At 47.8% G+C, this 25,743-nt stretch overlaps 1 protein-coding gene across 5 annotated transcripts in view; it reads left to right on the plus strand.

The window, feature by feature from the left end:
- The first annotated feature begins 19,807 nt into the window (after positions 1-19,807).
- Positions 19,808-25,743, plus strand: part of IRF2 (interferon regulatory factor 2) — a 42,522-nt gene continuing 36,586 nt past the window's right edge. For 3 of the 5 annotated variants that reach the window (XM_075027930.1, XM_075027920.1, XM_075027940.1), the window contains exon 1: positions 19,808-20,053. The gene's annotated coding sequence lies outside the window, so the exon portion shown is untranslated. Of the gene's footprint in view, positions 20,054-20,835; positions 20,855-25,743 lie in introns of those variants that run through there. The other 2 variants (XM_075027903.1, XM_075027912.1) reach the window with 2 other exon arrangements.

Genomic DNA, 25,743 nt, shown 5'->3' on the forward strand with positions numbered 1-25,743 from the left:
TATTTAAGCTATTACTGCCGCCTTTTTTGTTAATTGGTCTTTTGAAGGCTTGAGGCAATATAATGAGAAAGAGGAAGCTGCCTTAGTTTGCGTGAAGCCAAAGGAGAAAGGAACAGGTGATTGATGCTAAAAACCTGGCAGAAAGCACGTCAGTTTTACAACAGGCTCCAGGGGTAGAGGAAGCAGTTGAACTATCTTTTTATCTTTGGGTTATGTGATAAAAGCTCCTCTGCGCACCCACAAAGGAGCACAGAAAGACAAGGGCAGGAGGAGAAGCCCAAATATACCCTGCCCTGCAGGGCTACTCCCAGGCCCATCAGAGGAACCATCAGCCCTTCGGTGGCTCACCTCCACAAGCCCAGACACACAAGTGCAGGCAGGAACACAAATTAAGGACTTGGAGGTAGGGACACCCTGTGTGGGCTCCTCACAGGGCTGTCCCGGGAGAGCCCCAGCCCAAGGATCCAGGTGTGAAACCTGTCAAGGTGAGCCAATGCAGCAGCACCTTTCATGTAATGGTGGGACACATCATGGGATACAGGGGAAGAGCATTTGGGGATTGCACAGGATTTACTATGGGATGTTTAGGGAAGGAACCAAAGACAGGGAAAGGGATGGATTTAGGTGACTCAGGGAGGGAAAACTGGGGGGGGGGGAATATAAGGGAATAAAAATGGCTAGTCACATGTAAGTAGTTTGCTGGTCAGTACGCTCATCAGGACATGCCCTGAGCCTGACCAGCGCAGTGTGTCCTGACTTCTTAATAATTCTCATTTAGCTGTTCCTGAGTGGGGGGCTCTGTTCTGTGTGTGTACATGGGGGACCGAGTGCCACCAGCTGGAGTCAGACCACAGCTCAGAGCACTTGCGTCTCTGTGGCGCAGTGACTGGGGTGACCTGATCTGTGGGCCAGCGCGGGGAGTAGCACCTTGGGTCACAGTGGCCCGTGTGCCCATGGTGCCAGCACCTGGAGCGAGGGCAGATCTGGGTGCCAGCAGCTGGGCTGGGACCACGGGCTGAAAGGCCTGTGTGCCAGTGACCCGGGAGACCCAAGGGGGTGACACCAAGTGCCAACCCAGGGGTGGGACCACGGGTCAGAGCCCTGTGCCCATGGTGGAGGACCTGGAGCAGGTGTACGAGGGAGCGTGTGAGCACCGGCGAGGATTGAGCCAGCCAGGAGGTGAGTCAGTGGTGGTGGGCTGCCTACCGGTAAGCCCACAGGAGGAGCTGGCTATGGGGGGGGGGCCAGGAGAGTCCTGGCCACCTTCCTGCGTGTGTGTGTCTACCTGAGTGAGATGATAGTTTGTACCAGCAACGGGAGTGGGGCTGTAGCCTGGAGGGCTTGTATGTCTGGGTGCCAGCAATGGGGGAGACTGGGATCCAGGGTCAGCTACGGGGCAGGCTGAGTGTCTCTGTATGTGTACGTTCCCACCCGTGGACCTCCAACCTGCTCAGCCAGAGAGGGGGGCAGGATGAGGCCATTGATGCTGCCTCTGTTTGTGTGAGCACTGTGAGTGTCTGTCTGTGTTATCAGTGTGTATGATTACACCCACGGTCACGTGTATGTGTATATACGTGGTGTATACGTGTGCTCTGTGTGTGTGTGTGCCTAGCGGGAACACATCAGCTTTGCTACTGGTTGGACCTGGGAACGTGGAGCTGCAGCAACCTTACCTCTCTCAGGCTGTTAGATATGGCCTGATACGTCTTTCTCCTAACGCATACCTTTTGAAAAAACATTTTGGGAAGAAATACTGTCCAACAAACTTCTGAAACGTGAGGGAGACAACTGTTTTTTTCCAGAAGGGGAAGGAAATAAGTTTGTTAAATACAGAGACCTTCACAGAGACCAATGGTGAAAGGCTGGGTGAAAACCCTTGCGTGAAAGTGTTACACAGTTTTGAATATACTAACCAATGGGAACAGTTCATCACTTCCCTGGGGAAGGCCTTCATGCCAAGTGTGGCGGCAGTTTCCAAGCTAAGCTGGAAAGCACATGCCTGTGTTTTCACCTGAAGATACATATATTTGCACGGCTAACTGGATCATCAGTTATCATGCCCAAAAGGCTTTAAAAAAGCCTGACCTTAGTATTTTGCTGATTTGAAAAGCCACCAGAACTGCTAACTTTTCCTAAATCAATGATGATATCAACAAAGATAGCATATGAGACACCTAACAATTTTTAGTTTGCTTTTCTAGCAAAACTAAGAAAAAAAACAATTATTTTTTTTTTTTAATGCATTTGATGTTAAGCAACAGAAGGTTGAAGAAAATGAAGACCCAGGATGAAACTGGGGAGGCAATTCATGCTGCCTGGTTTGTACCAGGTCAAGTACTCCCTCCTGGTTAAACAAATCCTTACTTTGACTGCATTCTGCCCTCTTCCACAACAACCTCTGAGAGTGCATATTTCAAATCTGGTTTTGTTGAAAGGAAAAAAGGCAAGCCAAACACTGATGATGGTAAGTCCCATGAAACAGTCTGTCCTTGAGAACAGAATCCATGCTTTTGGTACTACTCCATAACAGAAGAAAACCCATGCAACTTACTCAAAATACAAATTTGGGGTTCTTCAACCTGGAGAAGAGAAGGCTCTGGGGAGACTTTATTGCAGCCTTTCAATACTTAAAGGGGGCTTATAAGAAAGACGGGGATAGACTTTTTACTAGGGCCTGTTGCGATAGGACAAGGGGTAATGGTTTTAAACTGAAAGAGCGTAGATTCACACTAGATATAAGGAAGAAATTTTTTTACGATGGGGCTGGTGAAACACTGGAACAAGTTGCCCAGAGAGCTGGTAGATGCCCCATCCCTGGAAACATTCAAGGTCGGGTTGAACGGGGCTCTGAGCAACCTGATCTAATTGAAGATGTCCCTGCTCTCTGCAGGGTTGTTGGACTAGATGACCCTTAAAGGTCCCTTCCAACCCAAACTGCCCTATGATTCTATGATGATACAGTTGTTAACAAGTTACTAGGTCCTCTTTTATACATAATGCATTCCTCTTGGAAGTATATATGGTTTCTCCTCACATTTTATACTAAATTACTACACATTGATATGCAATTTATATTTTTAATTATAATCTCACATCTATTTATTTTCTGCCAAAGCCAGACAGTACGCATATGAAATATTTTTTTAGAAATATTAACAGTATGGATAATAATGGCCAAATTATAACAGTAACAGCAAAAGACTTGTCGTCTCATATCCTATAAGGAATGCTACGCATTACCAGGAAAAACTACCTTTCAGCTGTGTATTTCGTCCTGCTAATGACTGCCCTCAGCAGGACAGTCACAGCAGAGCTTCTCTGTTTTTTTTGAGATTAACAGGGTCAAAGATAAACTATTGCTTTCTTACCACAGGGTGTCACTGCAGATAGCACAATAATCTTCAAAACTCACATTAATGAGACATTTAAAACCCAAAGCCTCCTGAATGAAGCAACTCTTTCACACCTCTCTGGTTGCTCTCTGTCAGCTTGAGTGTTTATTACATCCTGGGACTTGCAGCCTGAAGTATGTGAAAACATTGCATTGCTGCTTCCCAAGAAAACCTCCCCATCTTTCTCTTTGCGTATCAAAGTAAACAACAATCAGCTCATTTTGAGGCAAAAAGGGTTGTCTCTGCTGTCCTAGACCTACCCAGAGAACACTTCCAACTATGGAGTATCTCCCCCTGCAGATCCCGGCCATATCACTTATAGTCCTGCAATGCTTAATAAAAAAAACCCCACACCATCCCCCAAAAAGCTTCTGCCATACCTGTGGTGATGGTCTTTTTAAGCAGAAAGATGTTGCAATAGCTTGCTTTCCTTGCATCATGAAAGGTGATTACTGGAAACAGAGAGAAAAACTCACCTTGTAAGCTCTTAAATTTTATTTTTATGTCTTAGGAATCAAATCCTGAAGTTGGGATTTTCCTGGATAATCACAAAACAAAAAGTTAAGACCTGACTTCTCCAACCAGATGAAACATAATGTTTTTTTTCTTGCTAGAGACCCAGATGTTCTGTCATGAAGACAGTTGCATAATTAAAGCATCTCAAAAGAAAACAAGGTCCACAGCAGTCATTTTCCAAAAGTGTTTTTATTTAGTGTTTGCAGGCGAGATTTGGCATCGGATTCAATAGCTCACCACTGCTGCCCCCAATGTCAGAAGACCAGCAATGGTGCTCTGCCTCTGCCTGCTGCACACAAGACCAAAATGTTTCTGCCTAGCTGAACGTGGTGAGCTCTATAGGGACGCATCTACTCAAATTCAACAGTATGGGGTGTGTAGAAGACCAGCCTAGGTGATCTAATAGGTCCTCCTGGCTTCAAACTGTACACAGAAAAGGGCCATGCAAAGCCATCTCACTCTAAAGGAAGACCAGATAACAGGTTTTCCTGCATATGCATAAAACTATAGCAATATTATCTGAGTGGTTTCAGAGTATCTGATGCAAAGATGTACCTATGGATGAAGAGTACTAACATAGCACACCATGACCATTAAGAAAATATTGGTTCTATTTATTTAACCACAAGACCATTAAGAGAGCATTGGAAACAACCAGCACTGTGCAATTTACACTCTTCTGTACAAAAAAATGATTAATACTAAACACTAACTTACAGGGGGATTTAAATTTGTGGGATCCTTCTTAACGAACACAAGCATTTCCTCTTTCTCTCCCTGTCTACTTCTGGTACTCAAACCCAAACATTTTGAGTTCCCTTTTTATCCCATTCAGCTAAAAAGCAGCTTCCTCAAATGCACAGCCCTCACCTCTCCTGCATGATGCAATGCAAAAAGGCTGGTTAAAGGCAGATGTAACCTTCTCTGGATAGCGCGGTTCTCCTGCAGAGCCCCTTCACCCTTCTTTGCCTCCTCGTCCTCAGCTGGTTCCCCGTGCTCAGCTCTCCCACCTCGCCTCCACTGAGGCTGAGTTTTCTGGGTGAGGGCTGACCTTCAGGTGATGGAGATGCTGCTGCTGCTGCTGCTGCAGGAGGTCCTGAGCCCAGACGTGCACTCGGGGGACTGTGGCCTCCTCACCTGACATCTGGTCCCATTGGCCAGACTGCTGGTAAGACTGGTGACCCCACATGTGTGGCCTTCTCCATTCGGCCTGCCTGTTATTAATATTAAGACCTCAGGAAGGCAATAAATAACCCCAAGTAAGCTATGGTCTCTCTGCCCTTCAGGCTTGATCTTTAAAGCAGACATACGTTCACCCAAGAGTCCATGCACATCATTTGTACTTTCCAATCCTTTTATTACTACTGTTGTCATTTTATTAGTGTTATCATTATCATTATTAGTTTCTTCTTTTCTGTTCTATTAAATGTCTCCTGAGATCTATGGAAAATGGGAGAAGCATCAGAAGAAGGAACCAGCTTTACCAAGTCTCCAGCAGCAACACTGGGAGCTGGTACCACCTCTGCCTTACGCTTAGTAGTTGCTGCTTGCTGAAATGCTACTAAGTGAAAGCATCTAGGGGTGAAATGAAAACCAGACTCTTCCTCCCCTTTCACTAGTCCCCATATTTTATGTCTGCAATCATCCTGGGGGCTGTATGTGATGTATAAGCCCCACTGGCTGGCACCCTGCTGGAGTGGGGCTTCCTGGTCCCACTGTAGACCAGCTCTAAGAGCCAGTTCTGTGCAGGGCTTCGTGGCCCACCGGACTCTGGGTTTCTGTAGGCAAGCCCAAAAGGTGGCACTGGCTTATTTTTTTAAAATAAGGGGGGTTTGGGTCATGCTGAAATCAGTTAAAAAACAACAGGTGGCTTAGCTGCCCAAAGTGACCCGGGTCTGTGATGATGGCAGGACAACAGCCACCTCCTGCTGAAACCCCGAGCAGCAGGGAGGGACACCAGCCCAGCGGGCATCGTCACCTCTGCCTCTGGTCCACAGCTGGCTGCTGCAAGGGCTGTATCCCTGGGGGCCAGACAGAGGCCGGGTGAGCTGGGGTGACCCTGCCGGGGTGTATGGGATGCAGGCTTGACCTGCTGGGGCACATCAACGCAGGCGCTTTTTGATCAGCCTTCCCCAAGGGTACCTCTGTCAGAGGCAGCGGGGAGGGCAGGGGAAGCGAGAGGGGCAGCAGCGAGGTGGGAGACCTGAGAGAGGGGTGGCACCTCCGACTGCAGCCTCTAAACACTGCCCAGCAGCTCTAGAAACCTCTGGGGGAGAGGAGGCTTTGCAGCAGTGTATCAGCTACTCCGAGCCTTTTAACTTGGACGTTGACCTTAGGAATGTAATCAGAGAGCTGATTATAAATAGTTTGTGCAGTTGTTGATGAGATTAAAATGTGCTGTGGCAGGCGGTTGGAAGCAGAGGGTTACTCCACTGTGTACCCTCAGTCGTCTAGGGCTGCACTGCAAGCCTGAAAAAGGGAAGTGGCTAAAAAAAATGCTCAGAAAATGGTCCCAGGGAGGGGGGGAAGGAGGAAGTAGCCTGGCTTACAAAACAGGGGGTGAGGGACAAGGAAGAGAAAATTAAGGAGGGAGGACAGTCGCTGCAAGGCATCATAGTCCAGGCTTGGGGTGGACTTACCTTTAGAGCTAAAACACAAAAACATCCTGCAGAGACAAAGACTAAACCAGCAAAACCCTAAATCCAGAGGAATGCCCTAAATAGCAGAAGTAAAAACCTCCAGGTAAACTGTCGGTGCTAATTTGTGTTCAGATGGCAGTGTGCGATGGGGCTTGGGAGAAAGAGAGGGAAAAGGAGGTGGGGAAGGAGAAGTGCAAGAGGTGGGTGACCCAGCAGGTCGGGGCTTTTGCTCTAGCTGAGAGAGAGCTGCAGCAGCACCGCAAGGTGGGCACAAAATGGCCCTGGGAACAGCCAGTTGTATCAGCCACGAGTTTGGGCAGGAGCTGCTGCCAGCCCTGTGCTGCCTCAGTGAGCGGAGGAAAGCTACTGCCTCCTGGAAAGCCCCAAAATTTACAACATCATAGACTTCACAAGCAAAGGACAGGGAAGGAAACAGCAGGAAGGTCCAGTGGGGCACGAAAAGGAGGCAAGGAGACCGTGGTGGGCAGTGTAAAAGGCAGTGGTATCAACCTGCTGTGGGGTTTTCTGCAGTTACTATGAAGAGTTTTAAGGAGAAATTTGAGAGATGCCAGGAGCTGTGCAGGATGCTGCTCTAGAGCATCATCCAAATGGGGGTGGCAGCTGGGAAGAAAGCAGAGGAACACTTGTTGGGCAGCAGGGCAAGGATGACTTTGGTGGGCAATGGGGACCAGGAAACACCTTGAAAGCAAAGACAAGCAGGCCATGGCAGAAAACCATATTTAGAGGAGAACGGTGAAGCAGCAGAGAGGTGCAAGGGGAACGGGGTGATGACCAGTGGTAGGCTGGGAAAGACACCAGTACAGCCACCTCCAGGAAGCTGTCCGTAGGGAAAACCACCTGTGTGAGGCCCCAGCAAAGTATTGGTGGTGGCCAAGATGTGGAGCTCTTGAGAAAGAAAGAGTTGTAGCTGTATGGATGCCCTGGAAAGGCTGGGTCACGGGATCCTTGGCAGGCGAGTGTATAGGTAAGGTGAGCTCTGCTGGCGTCCCTTGTGGGCTGCTCCCACATTTGGAAAGGTGCTGAGGTCCCCCCATGCTGTTTCCCCACCAGCTCACAGTGCAGGCAGATCAACAGACAGATATTATTCAAGACGGACGGACTTGGAAGCTTCGGGTTTCTCTCTGTCCTGCCTCTGAGGACCACCTGGGTTTTAGTTTGATGGGAAGACGGTGCTGGAGCAGAGAGTGGGTCTGTCAGTCAGCAGCACGGGGGGTGGACTGGGGTTTGTATCTGTGGATGAAGAAATCCCTGAGGAGAGGTGCATCAGGACAAGAGGAGGAGATAGGTACGGCACACCCCTTGTTCACTGCTGAAAGCTGGAGGTTTTGAGAGAAAAACTGCTCATCTGTGTAATTCATAGATGGGAGAATTTTGCTGAGAGAAGCAGCAAAAAAAAATGTTATGAAGGATTAAAAGGAGTGCTCTGAGACATGGTACAAAGCACACTATTTTCTTCTTCTTACTTCAAAAAAACCAGTAGTTATCAGTCTCGTCCTGGTGACCGAAACGCATGAGCAACTGAAGGATGTCTTATTACTGACACCTGAGTGCATGCACAATGTGACAGCAGCAACTTTCACAGATGCCAAGCTCTATAAACCCATTTAAATCAATACAATATTCCCATCGAGCCAGTCTGCCCAAGTTCTGGCTGGAGCTGTGTCCCTACAGCTGGACTTCAGCATCGCCTGTTGTGAATTTTTAGGGCTCAGTGCTACCAGGTTGTAATGTTGCAGGGTGCAGAACATAAAGCCATCCATAACCTAAAGGGACTATATTTCTCCTACCCAAGGTCTGAGCAGAGTGAGAAAACGAATGCTCTTTACTGACATAAGACAAAGCGATAGAGCTAGTAAAAATAATGCTTCTATGAACGGTGAAACTTCAGTCGCCGAATTTCCTGTGGCTTTATGCTTCCTGTTTATGTTCCTTTCATGCCACGCGTATGAAGGGGTGAGCTCTCCTCAGGGCTTTTTGGGTGCTCTGCACAGTCCTGCCTGCCTTGGCCGGTGCCCATGGCCGTGGCGAGGCTTGCACTGCAGCCGCCTCCCCAGCACCGCAGCTCTCCACAGCTCTTCTCCGCACGCTGCTTGAGTCAGGCAGTGAGTGGTGGAGCCAGGCGGGATGCTGAGGGCCAGGGAGAAGGGGCATTGACAAAATGTGGTCACAAATGTGGCCTCTTTTCTTTAGGAAAGCTGGCTGAACAATAAAATAAAAGCAAAATACAAACCTTTGTTGGAACAAATGACTCCTGTGCACGTTTCTTCACCGGGGCGAGGGTGATGGTGACAGCTGCCATGGGTGATTTGTTCTTGCACTGATTATCATGGGGTCTCCAGCGCCCCAGAGATTAATGCGGTGTTGAAACCTGTGTGTAGTGGAGCAGAGTGAAAGCAGTGCAAAGAGAGCACGAACCTTCTAGGATTTGTTCATTTTAATGCTGGCAGTGTTAAAAAGAAAACCAAACCTACATTTCACAGGATTGATAATAACCCCACTAAACCAACCACCTTTCTTTTGTTATCTAGTATTCAGGTTACAAGTACGAAGCATTGGGGAGCTTAATGGGGAGCCAATTCACTCATTGGCTTTACTTGGGGTTTAAGCTGAAAGCCACATTGCTTATAATGAGACCTGCAGCTGAATCATGATAGTAGGGGAATAAAACCACGGTGGTATCAAGCTTAAGCTGGGAAACGAGATTCCAGTGTGGATGTACATGTAGGTGCTGGCACTGAGCAATGAGGCATTTCTGTGCAAGGGCCCTGCAAAAGATTGGAGCAAAATGTTACAAACCTTTGGAACCCAAAGATACGAGTTGAAAAAGTGTAAAAATACAGAGGCAAGCTTCCTCTGCCTCAGGCTTCTTGTTTTGACTGTGTCCTGATCTCTCCATAACTACAAGCGATAAGGTATCTGCAGTGGAGTTCACCATTTACCTCCTTTCTTAAACAGAGGATCATTTGTTTTGCCATCTTGCAAAATGTTGCAAAACACTCCAAACACTGATTGCAGGCCTAAGTCAACAGCATTGCAGGTACCGCCCATTTCCAGGCTGCTTTTACTCCATGTCTTGGAGGCGTATATGACAGACGGTAGCACGGCCACAGCAAAACTCATGCAACTCAGTTTGCTGAGGTTCCATAGGGATTTTGGTTGAGAAATGGGAAAACTGAAACGCAGATCTAATGAGATTACAGTGAGATCCTGAGGAGGAAAAAAACCAATTGAGGAGAATTTAGCCCAGGATTTTCAACACTTTTTTAAGGCACAGGCAGACCTGTCAGCCTCACTGGCATTGTGCTGGGCAGCGAGGAAAGGTCTTACATGCATGCCCCCACTTACTGCCAGGGTACCTGGCAGTGCATCGGGGCTTGCTGTATTCTGGGGGTTTAATTTCCAGCCGGGATTAGCTGGCTTTGGCCTGCCAAAGTCAAGAGAGCCACGTCAGGTCAGGAGGGCTGTGCCTCCGCCATTCCTGGTTTACCATAAACACGGAGTAACAGAGATGGCCCGTGGACAGAAGGAGCCCTGTGATGATGGACACTCAATGAGTCCTCCAAGGCCCGTGGCTTTTGTCCTTTAGGCATTTCCTTCAAGTTAGCAAAATAACCAGCAGCTTTGCATGCAAGCAACAGCACCTGTGTTCTGGTGGGAAGTGGGAGATGAGGAGATGAGGAGCAACCTTGCAGCGCCGGGCTTGTAGAGAGAGGTCATGTTTTTCACCAGAACCAGTAATAAAGCAGGAGAAAGGGGCATTTTGAGCAACCTGTCTTCTTTTGCATTTCTCATGTCCTGAGCTCATCAGGACTACCACAACACAGAGCCTGTGACTTAAGGAGAAAAAACAACAGTGCATCTTGATCTTCTTTTTTGGTTGATACTATAGTTTAGCCCTGCTGTGAGGTCAAGGGACAGAAGCGCAATGGTGAAGTTGAAGTACTTGACATGAGTGATCAGATGGGATTGATAGGCTAAGTAATGAAGCTCTTCTCAGAGCTACCTTCCATGTCTGTTCCCTTTTGCACATGAAACCGATTAATGCAGCAGCATTTGGCTTTGGCCAAGGGGGAGAAGCCATTCAACTGGACAGGCTGCCACTTCTTGCTTGGAGAAGTGAGAGATATTGCTGCTGAGAGGGCCAGGTGCTAAAAGTCGCACTGCTTTGGACAACCGGCCATGGACCAGCTCCTGCGGATGAGCAAGTACTTGCAGATGAGCTGAAATGTTCTTCTTAAGGAACAAGATTCCCCTGGTTGGAAAGAGAGTGAAGATAATGTGATGAAAACTTTAAATACACAGTTGGAAAAAAGAGGGGAAGCCTGGGCAAACACCACCAGATCTGCTAACAGCTTTTGTGTAAAGGTTCTCTGCAACTCTTCCACAAACTATTTACAACTGGTTTATGTGCATTAAGTGTTGGCTTGCCAAGCAATGAAACATTACCCTTTCTTTGAAGCTGACTGGGAACTATTAACACCTGCTTATCAGGCTTTCACATATCTAGCCCAAGGTATAATTTTATAAGGCTTTCCCACACAGAGAACTCTTGACTCTTCAGCCAGATCCACTCCACAAGTGAAATGGTGGTGCGGGAGGAAAAGAAATGCAGTGAAATTATACATAATTGCTTTTTTTCCACTTCTATTATACAGGGAGCGGGTGAGTCAGCATTCCTATAGAACTACTTTACTGGGAAAGGAGAAGCCTTGCCTCAGCCTCTGCTTTTGATACCTACATACTAAAACTTTCCTGCAGGGCTGGTTGCTGCTTATCAGCGCCATAACATGCATACCTGTGGAGTACTCCTTTCTTCTTTCATTAGAAGGAGGATTTGCCACCCCACATGTAATTATTTAAAGCAAATAGGCAAATAGTAACCACAAATATCTGAGCTGTGTTTTTCAACGTAGTCCCACTAATTTAATGTACTAGTGAAGTCCAGTTGGGTTAATGGGTCCAGGTGTCATGTCATGACTTACAGAGGAAAGGAAGTAAGCCTTCTCCTAGCTTTAAATCACCTGAATAGCTGCTTCTGGTTGTTGCTGTTGTTGATTTCTTTGAGATACTGAAAACACAAGTACAAATAAATTGTGCTACTGGAGAACCGCTGTACGGAGAAATATTATTTCTCGTAGCACCGTACAAGACCAGGGTTCCTGAGAAAGTGAGACATGTTTGTACCAAGGACTGTAAAACTGAATGAGACAGCTGTTATCTCTGGGAGCTTATCGTCTACACAGACATAAAAGACAAAGTCTGAGAGAAATAAGAGTAATGGGGAAACCTCACGGCGGGCAGGTGAGGCTGGGAAGGTAACTTAAACTTCCTGAGTCTGAGCTGGCACTAACTCCACTAGCCTACATTCAGAGACTGTCTCTCTAAAGATCAAGGTTGATTGATCTCCTGGTTATTTTTTAATTTGGGCATTTTAGCTTGGCCTATTTAAAACTCCCCTGCACAGCAATGTTTTTTTTATCTGTCTGCCTCTCTCTGATCTGCGCTTGGGAAGTCAGCAGGTAGAGTGCATCGCGAGCTTTTCTTCTGCATTGCATGTCACTAATTAAAGAAGCCATTCAAAATAAAGCTCCTACTCATATTCTCTATTAATAGCCAACAGCTTTCCTCCTCCCTCCCTTCCCACGACCTCTTTCTTTTAAAGTGATAAAGCAACCCTGCCCAGGGTTTTGAGTCCCTTGCACTCAAATACCAACTCAACACCTTTTCAGCTGCATTACAGCAGCATTCCCCACGGTGGTTGCCCCATCAATACCTCGGTAGCCCCATCAATACCCCCGTAATGATGGCAAATTCTGGGAACAGATGACTTAAAATTGATGTCAGCTTTTACTATGCCACGAAAGATTTCTTGTTCAGCCTCTGACACTGCTTATCCGCTTGCCTCTGAAAGAGTCTCTCCTCAGTATGTGGGCTTAGCAAACCTGAGAGCAGGGCAACGGTCAGAGGGACAGAAATGACTTGTCAAAAGAGAAGTGCAGTGAGATGGGCTCCAGGAGAGATGAGTCACGGGTGAGCTGCGCTCCAGAAACAGCTCAGCAGGGCCAGCTGCTGCCTTTCAGAAAATGAGCTTGCTGGACTCGATGGGCTAGCACCAAAGGTGCAAACAGAGGAGCTCAGCTTCAGCTAGTTCACTGCATTCAGAAGAAGCTGCATCTGCTCTTGCTTTGGGAGGATGGTCAGCTGGGTGTGCAGAGGCTGTGGAGAAGCTTTCTGGAGATCGGTGTTGCCAGGCCAAATACACATAGGCAGTCAGCAGATGGGACTCGTTATCCAAAAATTACTCTTCTGTTAATAACTAACCACTCATTAGGAAAGGCAAAAGACCCAAAGCTTTAAAGAGAGTGCTGTCTTGGAAATGGAATTGTAACGTGCAGCGACCATTTTAACTTAAGGTAGAAGAGCTTTAAATTAAATGTTTATAATTGGCTTTTTTTTTTCTGGAGTCATATTGGGCTGTCGCCCAGGCCGTGTTGCAGCATGAGCTGGGGAGAGCACCAAAGAAGAAAGGCTCAAGCTACATTTAAGCAGCCCTCCAGACACGTAGCATAGCATCAGGCTGCTGCCAGGTCAGACGAGCTGGGGGCCACACAGAGCACTGCCTGGTTTGCCAGCAGGACCCCTCCTGAGCAGGACACCCCCTTATTGGCACCTCTCTGCCTCCACCACCCTCAAGGGGTTTGGTGAGGCGGCCACGTCCCAGCATGTCCTGCCTCTCATCCTGAGCTGGGCAACGGTCCATGCTGACCCCCATTGCCCAGCACAGGGGTGCGCTGACTTGGACCATGGGAGGTGGGATGCTGGTTTGCCCACGTGGGCGCGTCTGCCAGGTGATGCCCAGGGTAGCCTGGGGAAGGTCCCACGGTTGGGTCGGCTCCCTCTGTCCTCCCGTCCTCCAGCTCCGGAGGGGAAGAAAACACCACTAGCACGGGATGAGACCTTTCTCCCCACCAAAGCCATGGGACTTTGGCAGGGTTCGCAGAAGAGCGTCATCTGCTTCAGATGGTGATTGATGGGGGAATGTGCCTGGTAAGCATTTCTGCAACGAGTGTCCCTGGAAAGCCTTCTTTATGTGTGAAAATCCACTACAAACAGAACGTGAGAACAAAGAGAAGAAAGTCCCTTCCCCCTCAGCAAAGAGAATTGACCTGATTTTAATAATAAATAAGTTTTGAATTAATAAATCAAAGCCTGTGTTTACATATGATATGAAGCAAAGCTCTTAATATCTCATCATTATCCAGAAGAAAAAGTATTTGTTCTGCTTTGTCAAGCCAATAGGAGATATATCACTTATCTTTTTATTCTACCTCAGTTTCACTGGGAAAATTGCCATAAAAGCTTCCACTTCAGCGAAACGCTCTATTAAAGCATGGCTAAGCTGGATCACTTTCAGGTAGGATCTGCTGAAGCAGCCTGGCTCCTGTCCAGGTTTTCTCTGCCAAGCTCCGCTCCATGCCTGAAATGTCAAGATGCTGTACATGTTTTTAAAGAACTGCTTTCCTCCCTAAAATTTGCTGCAAGGGCCAAGAGACGTGAGTAACTAAAAATGTCTCACAATGCTGGTGTTAAGCAAATCCCTTATTCCCTCTCTTCTCTCCTGCTAATGAAAATGAACTGTGTACAGCAGCTGAGCTGGCAGAGCAATGGGCTGAAGTACTGCAGCCAAATAAAAGCAGTGACAAGTAAAATGAATAGGCACTCTAGCCCTCAACGTTGTTCTTCTCTGTCATACATATGTTGTTGGTACAGAAGACAGGGTGTCCCCACCTATTTGTCCTCCTGGAGCACCTGGGTGCAGCCAGATGCGATCAGGAAAGTATAGAAATTCCTTAGCAGAAAAGATGTGTTGTGGGTTTTTATTTTATCTCTTGGCTCTTTCTGACCGAATTTGCTAGGGGCTGGATAGAGCAGCACCTTCATGAGGACACTTGCCTTTACTGAAAGTGTAAGAAGCTTTGAGTTGCGATAGAAAAGTTTTATTTTGCCAGCTAGAGAAGTTAGTGTTCAGAGATCTGTTCTGAGCAAATAGATTTTTCCATCCTGGAACAGTTTTCTGTAATTATTACCTTAATTATTACCAATAAAAACAAAGCAACACTCCCACCATCTAAATTCTTAGCAATCAGAAGATCAGCACAGCTGGAATATGAGAGCTGAGAAGTACTCGCTAATTTAGACACCCCGTTAAGCCTCTCAAGGGTAGGTCTCCCCGCTGGCGTAACCCAAGCGAAGACAAAGAAATTATCCCATGGATGGATTTGCTCTGAAACGTGTTAAGGAAATTCCCTCTTTGAGCTGTGAACAGCGTTGGGGTGGTGCTGCTGGCATCCAGTACTGCTGCTGTCAGCGGCCTGCTCTGCGGAGGTCCTCAGGTCGTGCTTCTGTCCCCTGAGGTGACATGGCCGAGCCCCACCACGGACGGGCAGGGGTCCACATCCCATGGGAGAAGCAGCCTGAGCCAGCTACGCGCCACCCTGCAGCCGTTAGAGTGGGAAAGAAAAGGAGGAAAGACCACAGAAATGTTGAACTTGGGCGAAATGAAGGCAAAGAGGGTGAGCCTGACTTGAGGCACGTGAAGACTCTCTCTGAACTCGAGAGGAACTCTTCGTGTCCTTGCATCAAAGGGCATATTTGCTCAATTGGGACTTAAGTGGGCTACTTCTCCCCCTTCCCCCCCCGGTGTTGGGTAAGGAAGAAGAGACCCAGCTGTATCTCCAGGGCTCCACCTGCCACGGTTTGCAGATGTGTCCTGATGGTCACTGCTCCTGTCCCCCTCCCCACACCAAGGCTGGGGTCACAGCAAAAGCAGCAAAGGAGCAATAAGCTTTAGCTTCTATGAATTTTATCATAAGCAGAAATATTTCTAGAACACTGCAGGAACACCAAAGACCGGGCAGTCCTTTTATTTACAACAGTATAAACACAAAGTAAATGAAACAAACAAACAAAAATATAAAATGAATAAAACTGATTTCAGAGAAGAAACGGATTACAAGTTGTTAAAGTGTTAGCCAACATTTTTTCCATTATACTTGGGGTGATTATTTGTGTTAGAGTAATATGCATTTCTTAACTATAATCAGAAATCTCGTGTTTTGTTTTGTTTTTTGGTTTTTTTAAAGAAAGGTGCCATTACTATGTAGTATCTAAAAATATCAGTGCTACAGATTACATCAGCATTAGAATGTTTTTTGCAGGACAAATGAAAATCGAAAATAAATTTCACCGTGCATCATGATTAAAAATAGGCTTAGGCACTCAAGAAGATGTGGGTAATAGTATTAAAGTAAGAATTATACAACTCTTGCAACTGATTTATTTTCTTGATAAGCACTGGCCTGTAATGCAAATTACCAACATGGTTTCTGCTGGAGAGCTTTCCTACTTTAACGTACCAGAAAAATAAACAGGTTGGCTGTGGGTGAGTATGTAAGCTTGGGGCTCAACTCCATGAGAAAACTCAACTACTCCAATTCTACAGACAAAAAGTCATGATGCCTGTGACAGTGGTTTTAAGAACCAAAATGGTGGTATAGTCAGGTCCACTTAAAGACAATGTGAAGCCCCACAACAACAACAAAAAGAGAAAATTTCATAAATATTATTGAAGTTTTCAAAAATATTATTAAACTTTAAAAATAAGCTGGATGGCTTATTTACCTTCTGGAACTTAAAGGATTCCCATTTTCAAGTTTTTTCTCACAGAAATGAAGGCCAGGCCAGAATAGTGAATCTTTTGTGAAGGAAAGGTAGGATACTAATGGAAAACAACTGATTCCGGTAGCTGGATCCCTAAGGCAGATGATTAAAAGAGTAAGCTGCAAACTTTGGCAATTCTGCGGGGAAAAAGCTATGGATATTTGGTGCTTCTGGGTTAAATTTTCTGATTTTAAAGCTGCCAGGTCTTACTGAAACAGCAAAGTCATGAAAGGTAAAAGTCTCTTTTTGGAGGGAATGAGTCACTGCTGAAAGTTAAGTTTAGAAAACAAAAGCTGCCCATTCCCATTACCCTTCAACATCAAAAAAAGAATCACAACAGAAGATTTAACTTCTGGTATATCCTGTGAACTTGTGACGCAAGAAGACCGTGGAGGGAACTGCCTTTGTAAATGCCTTGAATGTGCCCCATCGAGATCCTTGAACGTGCCCCATTGAGATCAGCTGAAGGCGGTGGGAAGAAATGGCAAGACCAAGCTGCAAATTCTGCTCAATGGTTTGGCTAGAGTTTCTCGAGGAAGCCAATTGTGTTTTATTTGACCAAACCCAATTAATGTCATTCATGGCGTTGCCACTTTGTGAATAAGCAGTCCTCCAAGTGTGGTATTAAATTATTAATATAATGGTAAGCATTTTTCCCCCACAATATCTGCTGATATGTAAACTACAGTCTTCTTCACAGCTGGCTCATTCTGTAAACAAATTAAAAGCACATGCTAGAAACGACAAGAGCCGCCAAGCATTGCAAAAGCCAGCCCCAGCCCCTCTTCCCTTTGCTCGGAGGGAGGTGTTGGAGCAGCACCGGGCACCTCCCCTGTCCTGAGCCATTTGCAGGCATTCCCAGTCAGGCCTTTTTCAAGGCTTAAGGCAAGGGCATCCTCCGAACAGCTTCTAGCCCCTAGAAATTCATGGCTTAGGGGGCTGCTTGAGGCAGAGTTGGTGTCTTTACATTTAATAGCACCTCATGGGGTTTTTTTCTTCTGTGAATGTGTATGGGTGCTTTTTTGGATCCCCTGTGAACTTTTGGCACCTCGAAGCAGCATGTCCCACTGTTTAATTACCTGCTGCGTGAAGATTCACCTCCTTCTGTTTGCTTGAAATTTGCCACCTGCTAGTTTCACTAGATGCTCTCTAGTTCTTATATTAGAAAAGAAACCACATAATCCATCCCTACTCTTCTCTACTCATGACTATGTATTCTCTCTCATCTGACCGTTTTCCGTTCCTTATCACTTCTCCATCCTAAATAATCCTGGCCACTCAAATCGTTGAATCACTTTAACATCAAGGTCGCTCCATATTTTTAGTTATCTTTGTTGCTTTTCTCTGGATCTTTGCTGTTTCTGTTACACATGGGCCAGAGCCGTCGGAGGCAGGCACGCTGCAGCCCTCCCCGTGTTCTCCATTGCGCTCCGTCCCGGCACGTCCCACCAGCTTTGTGACAGTTTCCGAGCACCAAACTGAACCTTCCATGGAGTTATTACGACTGCAAGATCTTACTTCTGAGTGGGAACAAGTTGATTAGACATTTCTCGCTTTCAATCACTTTACTGCTCTCTAATCACAGCTGGCATAGTAACCGCCTCCATCCTGGTCAGAGAGTCATTAATACCATCTTAAAACTACCATTTTTCTAGTTAGACATTAAGTCTATAAAAATTCGGCTTTAGTTACTGCAGTTAGCTGATTTGACTCCTTCTTTTGGCATGGAGTGTGTAGCCCCTTTCCCTCCGGCCACAGCCTAGTCTGACCCTCCTGTACAAGCCGTGTCCTGTCACTACCGTGTCCTGCTGATTATCTCCTCTCCCCACACATCTATTCAGTCAACTGGCCAATTCACGACCCTTCCTTGCTGCTCCTTCACAGCTGCTCCAGGGACCTGTGTCCCTCCTCATCAGTGTGGACCCCTCCATCCCGCCGTGAGTGTTCCTGGAGAAATTTTGGAGGAGATGCTTGATTTTATGTCCTGCCTGGCACCCTACATCTTGCTTCCAAAACTTCTCCCTTGCCTTTTCCTACTTCACTGGTGCCACACATAGAACACGGCCACCTGCCAGGCCCCAGCGTTTTTTGGGAGGGGGTGGATTCCTGGCATCCATGGGTCCCTTCCAACATAAATTATTCTGTGATTATATTCTCCTCAGTGCAAGGAGAGCACTTTCCAAAACAGGAGGACTCATCACCCACAAGGGCAGACTCCCCACCCCATCGCTAGCTCGGTGTCCTCTGATGTCCAGGGCTGCCACCGCAGAGGGTCCTCACAGCACCTGGCACCTGGGAAACACCTCCCTCTGGTTGGCATCCCGCTGGAGAGCGGAACGCTCCTTAACCATTCCCCTGTACCACCCCCTGCACAACCCCTCGGGTCCCAGTGTTCCTCCCACCGCTGATGGCTGTGCATCATGTATCTGCACATGTAGCTATACCGCTTGCTTACCTGAACATATGTATGGACATACGTATATGCATGCATGTGAGAGATGTGTACACCTCTCTTTCTCTTTCCTTGGATACAACCTTTTGTAATGACGACATTTCATATCTCCCCCAGTGCTTGGGGCCTTTCCTTCATCATCTATGGGTAAGGCTGGGAATGATGTATTGCAGCCACTCTCCTCAGTCCATTTCATACGCTGCAGTTTGCACTGGGATTATCTAAATTCTGCAGAATACCCTTGGTCTCTACATAGACTCCACGACCAACGTCACTCTGCAGAATCTGTTGAAAACCAAGCGCTCCCTCTTGACGTAACCCAGCTGCCCGAGACTCGCTGGGTTCAGAGGACCTGGTCTGAAATTGCCCTGGTTGTAGGGCCGCGCCATAGCCATAGTCCTTCTTTAAAGGCAACGACGGTTCCCCGCGTGCGTGCGTACCGGACCGAGACCACGGCTCCCACCTCAGCAGAGGGGAAGAGGCGCAGGGAGTGAGCGATGCTGTCGGTGCCGGTGGAGCTGAGCTGCGGGGATTCCCCCAAGGTCTCCGGGAAAGGCTGCTCCCAGCCGTGGGCTTGCGCATCCCGGGAGGCTCCCTGCAGGTCTGAGCCGCCGCGGGGCTGGCGGCCCCAGCCCCCGGTCCGGCTCGGCGTGGGGCTGACCCCCTCCCCTCCCCCGCCTTCTTTAGGGCTGGGCGTGGGAGTTGTTTCAGTCACAAGTCAAGCTATGAATAAAATGTAAGGTTTCCGCACGCAAGTCAGACCTTGGATTAAAAATATTTCAAGGTGCTGTAGGAGCCGGCGGTCCTACACCAGCACCCGAGAGAACCTTTAGCACCGCAGTCACCCGCCACCGAAACGATCGACCGGCTCCCCGCGGCGAAGGGGGCGCGGGGGTTCGGGGGGTGGGAAGGGGCTAGCCGGGATAACCGGCTGCCGGGGTCCGGGGCGGGGGGGACACGGGAGGGGGGGGCGAAGCGCCGTGCCGTGCCGTGCCGTGCCGCGCCGCGCCGTGCCGCGGCGATGACGGGCGCAGCGCGCTTCCGCGCCCGCCGCCGCAGCCCTGCCCCCGCCGCCTGCGCGGCCGGCCCGGCCCGGCGGAGAGGCGGGGGGATTTCCAAGCGCCAGCGGCCTCGCCGCTTCCTCTCCTTGTTTTGCTTTCGATCTGGACCTTTCTCCGCCCGGGCGGAGGCAGTTAACTTTTAGTTTTGCTCCCGCGATTATTCAGCGCCCGTTTTCATTTCCATTTCGCGTCCCCTGGCAACGGCGGTAACCTTGAGGAATTATATAAGGGCCGCGAAAACGGGCCGGCAAGGTAATTTTTCTTTTTTTTCCTATTTTTTTATTTTTTTTATTTTTGATTTTTTTAATTTTTTATTTTATTTTTATTTATTTTTTTTTCATTCGCATTGCCGCTGTTTTCGCGTTGCGGGGCGGCGGGGCTCCCGGGGAGATGCGCATCGGTTTAAAAACAAAAGGTCGGGCTGCAGCGGCCGGGGCCGAGCCCGATTCCGCCGTCGCATTTGGGAAGGGGCGGCGGGGGGGGGGGGGGGGGAGTGCGTGTGAGTGGGGAGAGGGCGGCGGGTTGCGGCGAGTGGGGGGGGTACCCGCCGCCTCCCGGGTGGGGAGCTCCGGCGCGCAGACAAAGGCGGGGGCGTTGGATCTGGAGGGCCAGGGCGCGGCGCGGACCGGGCCGGGGCGGGGGGGGGGGGGGGGGGGCGCACTTGTTGCGGGCCTGGAGACTGCCGGTAGCCCCGGTGAGGAAATGGGGGGGGGGGGGAGTGGGGAGCGGCGGTGGCGCAGCGCGGGTGGCCGGAGGGGCGGCGGGCGGGGGTCGCGCTGCGTGTGGGGGGGCGCTGCCCCCGCGGGTGCCTGGGGCCGCGCGGGGCGGGGGAGGGGCGGGCGCGGAGGGGGGCGGGGCCTCGGAGAGGCCCCGCCCCCCTCCGCGCCCGCCCCTCCCCCGCCCCGCGGACGGTCCGTTACACAAGCGGCGGGGCGGTGCCTTCGCGCCTCGCCCGCCGCGGCCTCCGCCTTTCCCCGTCTTCAGCGGGTTAAGCCCCCGGATGGCGGCTGAGGCGTCCCGGGGGTGGTGGCGGTGGCGGTGGTCCTGCCTGTGGTGAGGGGAACGGCACCGGCGGTGCGGAGGCAGGAGGGGGCTGTGGCGACAAGATGGAGCGGGGCCTGAGGGGCAGTTAGGCCGCCGCGGGTGGGTTCTGTGGGAGCAGCGGAAGGAGGAAGTCCTGTGAAGTGCTGCACGGGGCTGGCCGCTGATGGGCGGTGGTGTTTCCTCGCTGCTGTGCAGCAGGCCTTTCCGCCTCTGGATCTGGATCTTAAAGTAAACACACCTCTAGAAAGCAAGCATTTCTGGTTCCCCGCCCCACCCCCCCCCACTGTATGGTCTCAGTGAACCCAGCGTTAGCGAGTGCGTCGTTTGAACACTTGGAACAGCCTTGAACCGTTCTGGTTTTTGCTGGAATAGCCTCTTTTCTCGTGGGTGCAGGCAGCACTGCCGCGGCGTGGCTCATTGCGTGGCGGTTTGCAGAGCACTGTCCTGCTCCATGCCGGCAAGCGGAGAGCCAAACCCTGGACGTCTTTCTCCAGAGGAAGTTTATGAACAGGGGTTTTGTTTGTGTGTAGCGCAGAGGGTCAAATTCCAAGCGTCTCGCAACGTCTGGGGTCAAAGTTGCAAGTGTTTGAAGAACTGGATCCCTCAGCCCAGGTTCCCGGAGGTGTTTGGGTCTTTAATTCCCATTTTGATTAGTGTGAGCACCTAAACAGCAGAGTGGTTTGAGGCTCTTATTTAGACACAGAGCTCAGATAAAGGAATTTTGGAGTGCAGAACTTTGCTCCCGGTGACTGTATGGGTGTAATTTATAGGCCAGCTTACTGTGCTAAGATCTTGCAGGCAGCAGGCTCTTGAATGTAGGAGCAGTTGTAAACTACAACCTCAGTTTCTGGAGATGAAATACAGCATGTTTAAGTTTATAGTATTTAAATCTTAATGGATTTGCATATAATAACCTTTGCAGAATGCCTGCATTAGTACCATAAAAAGAGAGTTGAGTGGAGCAGCAACATTTCAATTCACCCTAATATGGAAACAGTGACATAATTATACAAGTAGCAGAATTGATCTGTGAGGCAGATGGTTTCCGTCTGAATCGCAATCTTTCCATGCCACCAGCCCCTTCAGAGACATCAGTGTCCTTCTCTGGCCCCTGTTGGTAACGTCCCACAGGGGAATTACTTCATGTGCCCCTTGTGTGCAGCAGTTCCTTTTCACTGGTAAATGGTGGTGGAAGGTCTGAGAGCGCTGACTCCTTTGACACAGTATCACTTTATTGTGGCCATGTACCACACTGCAGTTCTTCAGCTAGGTACAGGCAGAGAGAGGTGTCAGTCTGCTGACCCCGGTGTTAACCCTCCGACGCTGGAGGTCCCAGCTGGTTGGCAGAGGTAGTTAGAGTGGGCAGCCATTATCTTTTACATGTATCTTTGCAGTGCCACCTGGTTACTTGCTGACTGGAAAAGTGACAGGTTTCAGAAGATGTCAGGTCAGTCTCTTGAGAAGAGCTGTTCATCACAGGCCATGTTAGATGGAACCGCGTAGCTAAGAGGTATGAGAAGTAACATACAGGCTGTTAGGAAGCGGGGGTTAAAGACCCCAATCTCCATTGCATTGTGGTCTTTGATATGTGGGACCAGGTGCAGTTAGAGAAAGGCAGAGTCTTCCTGCACAGTTGAGAAACTGATGCAGAAAAAAAGGAGCTAAGATTCAAGAGGGAATGGAAATATTTTTGTAATAGAAAGATCCTACATTAGAAGAATGGGTTTTATGTGAATAGATTTGCAGCCAGGCTATCTATGCCTTAAATTAAAATATATAATTATTTATATATACTATGTATATATTAATATAAGCTTAAAAACCAAACAGTGGGGAAAAGCTGACAGGTGAACAACGTAAAGTTTGCCATGACACATTCTCTCTTGCAGAGGAGCATCATCCCCATGGTAGTCAAACTGGTATTAAAACATCTCTATTGTATAATACCTGGAGTATCAGAAACTTTGTGGAAACTCAGATGCTGTAGAGACAAACTACAGATGGCATAGAGAGGACAGAGTGACTTGCATATGGTGGTAGGATGAAGTGGGATACTTTTTGTTAAAGAGGAAATAACTGTTTTGGGAGGTAGCACAGGATCTCATGAATTGTTGTTCTAGGCCTATATAGGAACAGTAGAGATTAGGGCTATGTGACTTGTCTGCCCAACCAAGATGTTGACAATGACTGTCAGATATTAAGGGAGAGTAGAGAAGCTACAAAAATAGGAAATACGATGGTAATGGGAGGCTTCAGTTGCTCCCACGTAGATTATGTCATGCTTCAACTTGAAATTTGCCCAGGTACTAACTTTATAGATGCCAAAACCCCCTGCTTCCCAGGTTTAGCTTGTAAGGGTACTCTGTGGGTAGCAACTCTGGACAAGGTCCTGGCCAGCAAGAATTAAGAATTAAGAAAATGCCAGCCATCTGTGGCGTGACAGTGATCATAATGTACTTAGACTCAGTGGTCCTTCAGGAGCAGTAAAGGGTTGTTGCAGCAGTGTTTAATTTTCCAGAGTAAATCTTCATAAAGCAAGGAAAAAAATTAATGAAATGGTGAGAGGCAGCCAAAAGTGTAAAATACTTGCAAGTGGCATGCAATTCTTCAAAGACACTATAGTAAAGGCTTAGAGCAATTGCATGGCATCTGTCAGAAATACCAAAAAAGCTGAGCAGGCTGACAAGTAAAGTAAAGGAGCTCAGTAGAAGTAAAAAGACATGTTTCAAAAGTTAAAGCTTTGTCTCCAAATGGGAAAAGTGGAAAAGAATATAAAATCTGTGTTAAACACAATAAGGTAGGGCAAAAAGAGTCATGGAACAAGTTGCTAAAGGCATGAAAGCAGTTAGTAAATCCTCTTTGAAATGCATCAAAAGCAGGAAGCCTGCTGATAAGTGATCCATGCATAGAAGGAGTGCCCAAGGAAGATAAAGTCATAGCAAAAGAGTGAAACAAATTCTTTGAGCCTTGCTTCACTGAAGAAGAGTTTAAGGAGATTCCCTTGCAGGAGACTTTCTCTTTTTTTAAGGAGTTAGCATGTTGGAGGATTTCTCCCAAATTGAAGTGTCTCTAAGAGAGGGTATCGGATCAAACCATTGAGAATGATGAAGTAGGTGGCCGGAGGTGATATCTGTTGAAGAGTTTTGAAGGAACTTAAAATACAAAATTTCTGATACATTGCCTGTAGTGTGTAACTTGTTCAGTAGGCCTGCCTTGGTGCTCCAGGAATAGAAAGAAGGTGACAAATGAGCCGTCAGTTTTTCAGGGTTTCTGGGGAGACTGAGAACTCCAGCGTGGTCATTTTTGTTTCCTTGTTTGTTTGCCAGGTATTAGTGAATGGGATTAGTGAACACAGGTATAAATGTGATACGGTGACAAAGACTAGTCCTGACTTCTGTTGAGGAGTTGTGCATTGCGAGTCTTCTGGAGTTCTCTATAGGCATTGCTGAGCTGTTGTTGAGGTCTGGTTGATACAGTCCTTAAAGCAGGGCCAGTTTCAAAGTGGCATTGGATTGCTCCAGGTCGTATGGTCATGGTCAGTTTGCTCAATGAAAGGACATTGCTGGTTGTCCCCCTCCCAGAGTCTGCCTGGGGACTATGCCATTCAATGGGTGGAGGAAGGGATAAGTGGTGATATGACAAGTTTGCTGGTTGTATTAACTCATTTGCAGCATAAAGATCCCGAAGACTGAACTGCAAAGACTGCAGAAGGAACTCATTTTGAAAGTCCAGATGTAAGTTTGCAAGTGAAATTTGGTACAGGCCAATGTAAGCGTAATGCACATGGAAGGGAATGCAACCTTAACTTTCTGTACACAAGGATGCAGTCTGAACTGACTTTTTACTCAGGAAAAGATCATACAACACAGATAATCCTATGAAAAAACAAGCTCTGTGCCCAGAAGTGGCTAAGAAAGGAGGGGGAAGCTTAGGAATTATTAGGAAGGAGTGAAAAAAGAAATAGAAAACACCATCATGCCACTATAAATCCATGTTGCTCCCCTTTCCTGAATAGTGTTAACAATTTTTATTCCCCCATCTCAAAGAGGAGGTAGTGAAAGTTGATCAGCTACAGAGAAGGGCATCAGAGATGATCAAGGGTATGAAAGAGCTTCTGTGAACGAGTAAGTAGCTTGAAAAAGAAGTGACTGAAGAGGATGTGGGGATGTTCTTTAAAATCATTAGTGTCATGAAGAAAGTGAATAGGTAGTAGTACAGATAAGATAAACATGGCCCAAATAAAACAACTGGGAAGCAGCTTCAAAACAGGAGGTGTTTGTCCTGCAATACATAAGTTGTGGTGCTCGTGGGCACTGTGTATATGTCAGGAGTTAACATGGGTTCACGAGTGATTAAGCGGTCTGTGGGAGAGAAACTTGCTGTGCAACTTAGCAGTCAGAACAGTTCAATATCAAATTTTGGGCACTGACTGCCCACAAAGAATTACTGCAGATGCTGATCAAGAATTATTGCTGAAAACTGCAAATAGAAACCTCTACTGAGAAGCATAAGCTACAGTCCATTTGCAGATAACGTAGAGAAGCAAGACCGTGTATTGCCCTTTGTTATGTGAATCTTGTGGCATAAGATCTTAGGAAACTTCCAGCAAAAAAATGTTTCTGTGATGATCCTGTTTAATCTGTGCTTGTTACCCCTGGACTTGTTAACCTGACACAAGTTACAGTCAGGTTAACTGCATCCTGTATGCATTTAACGTTGCGTAGGAGTGGTACCCCAGCAAAATTCCTCTGATGTTTGCAGGATTAGAACCTCAGCTTACATTTTGTGGATCTTATATTGAAAGTCATGGTCCGTTTGTAAAGAAGTATAACTAATCACGTGTTACTCTTTCTTATCTCCATGACTCGTTTCTAAAGATTGCCCTTTTGAAACTTGAT

Source organism: Buteo buteo, chromosome 1, assembly GCF_964188355.1.
Source record: "Buteo buteo chromosome 1, bButBut1.hap1.1, whole genome shotgun sequence".
In the NCBI taxonomy this organism is placed as follows: domain Eukaryota; kingdom Metazoa; phylum Chordata; class Aves; order Accipitriformes; family Accipitridae; genus Buteo; species Buteo buteo.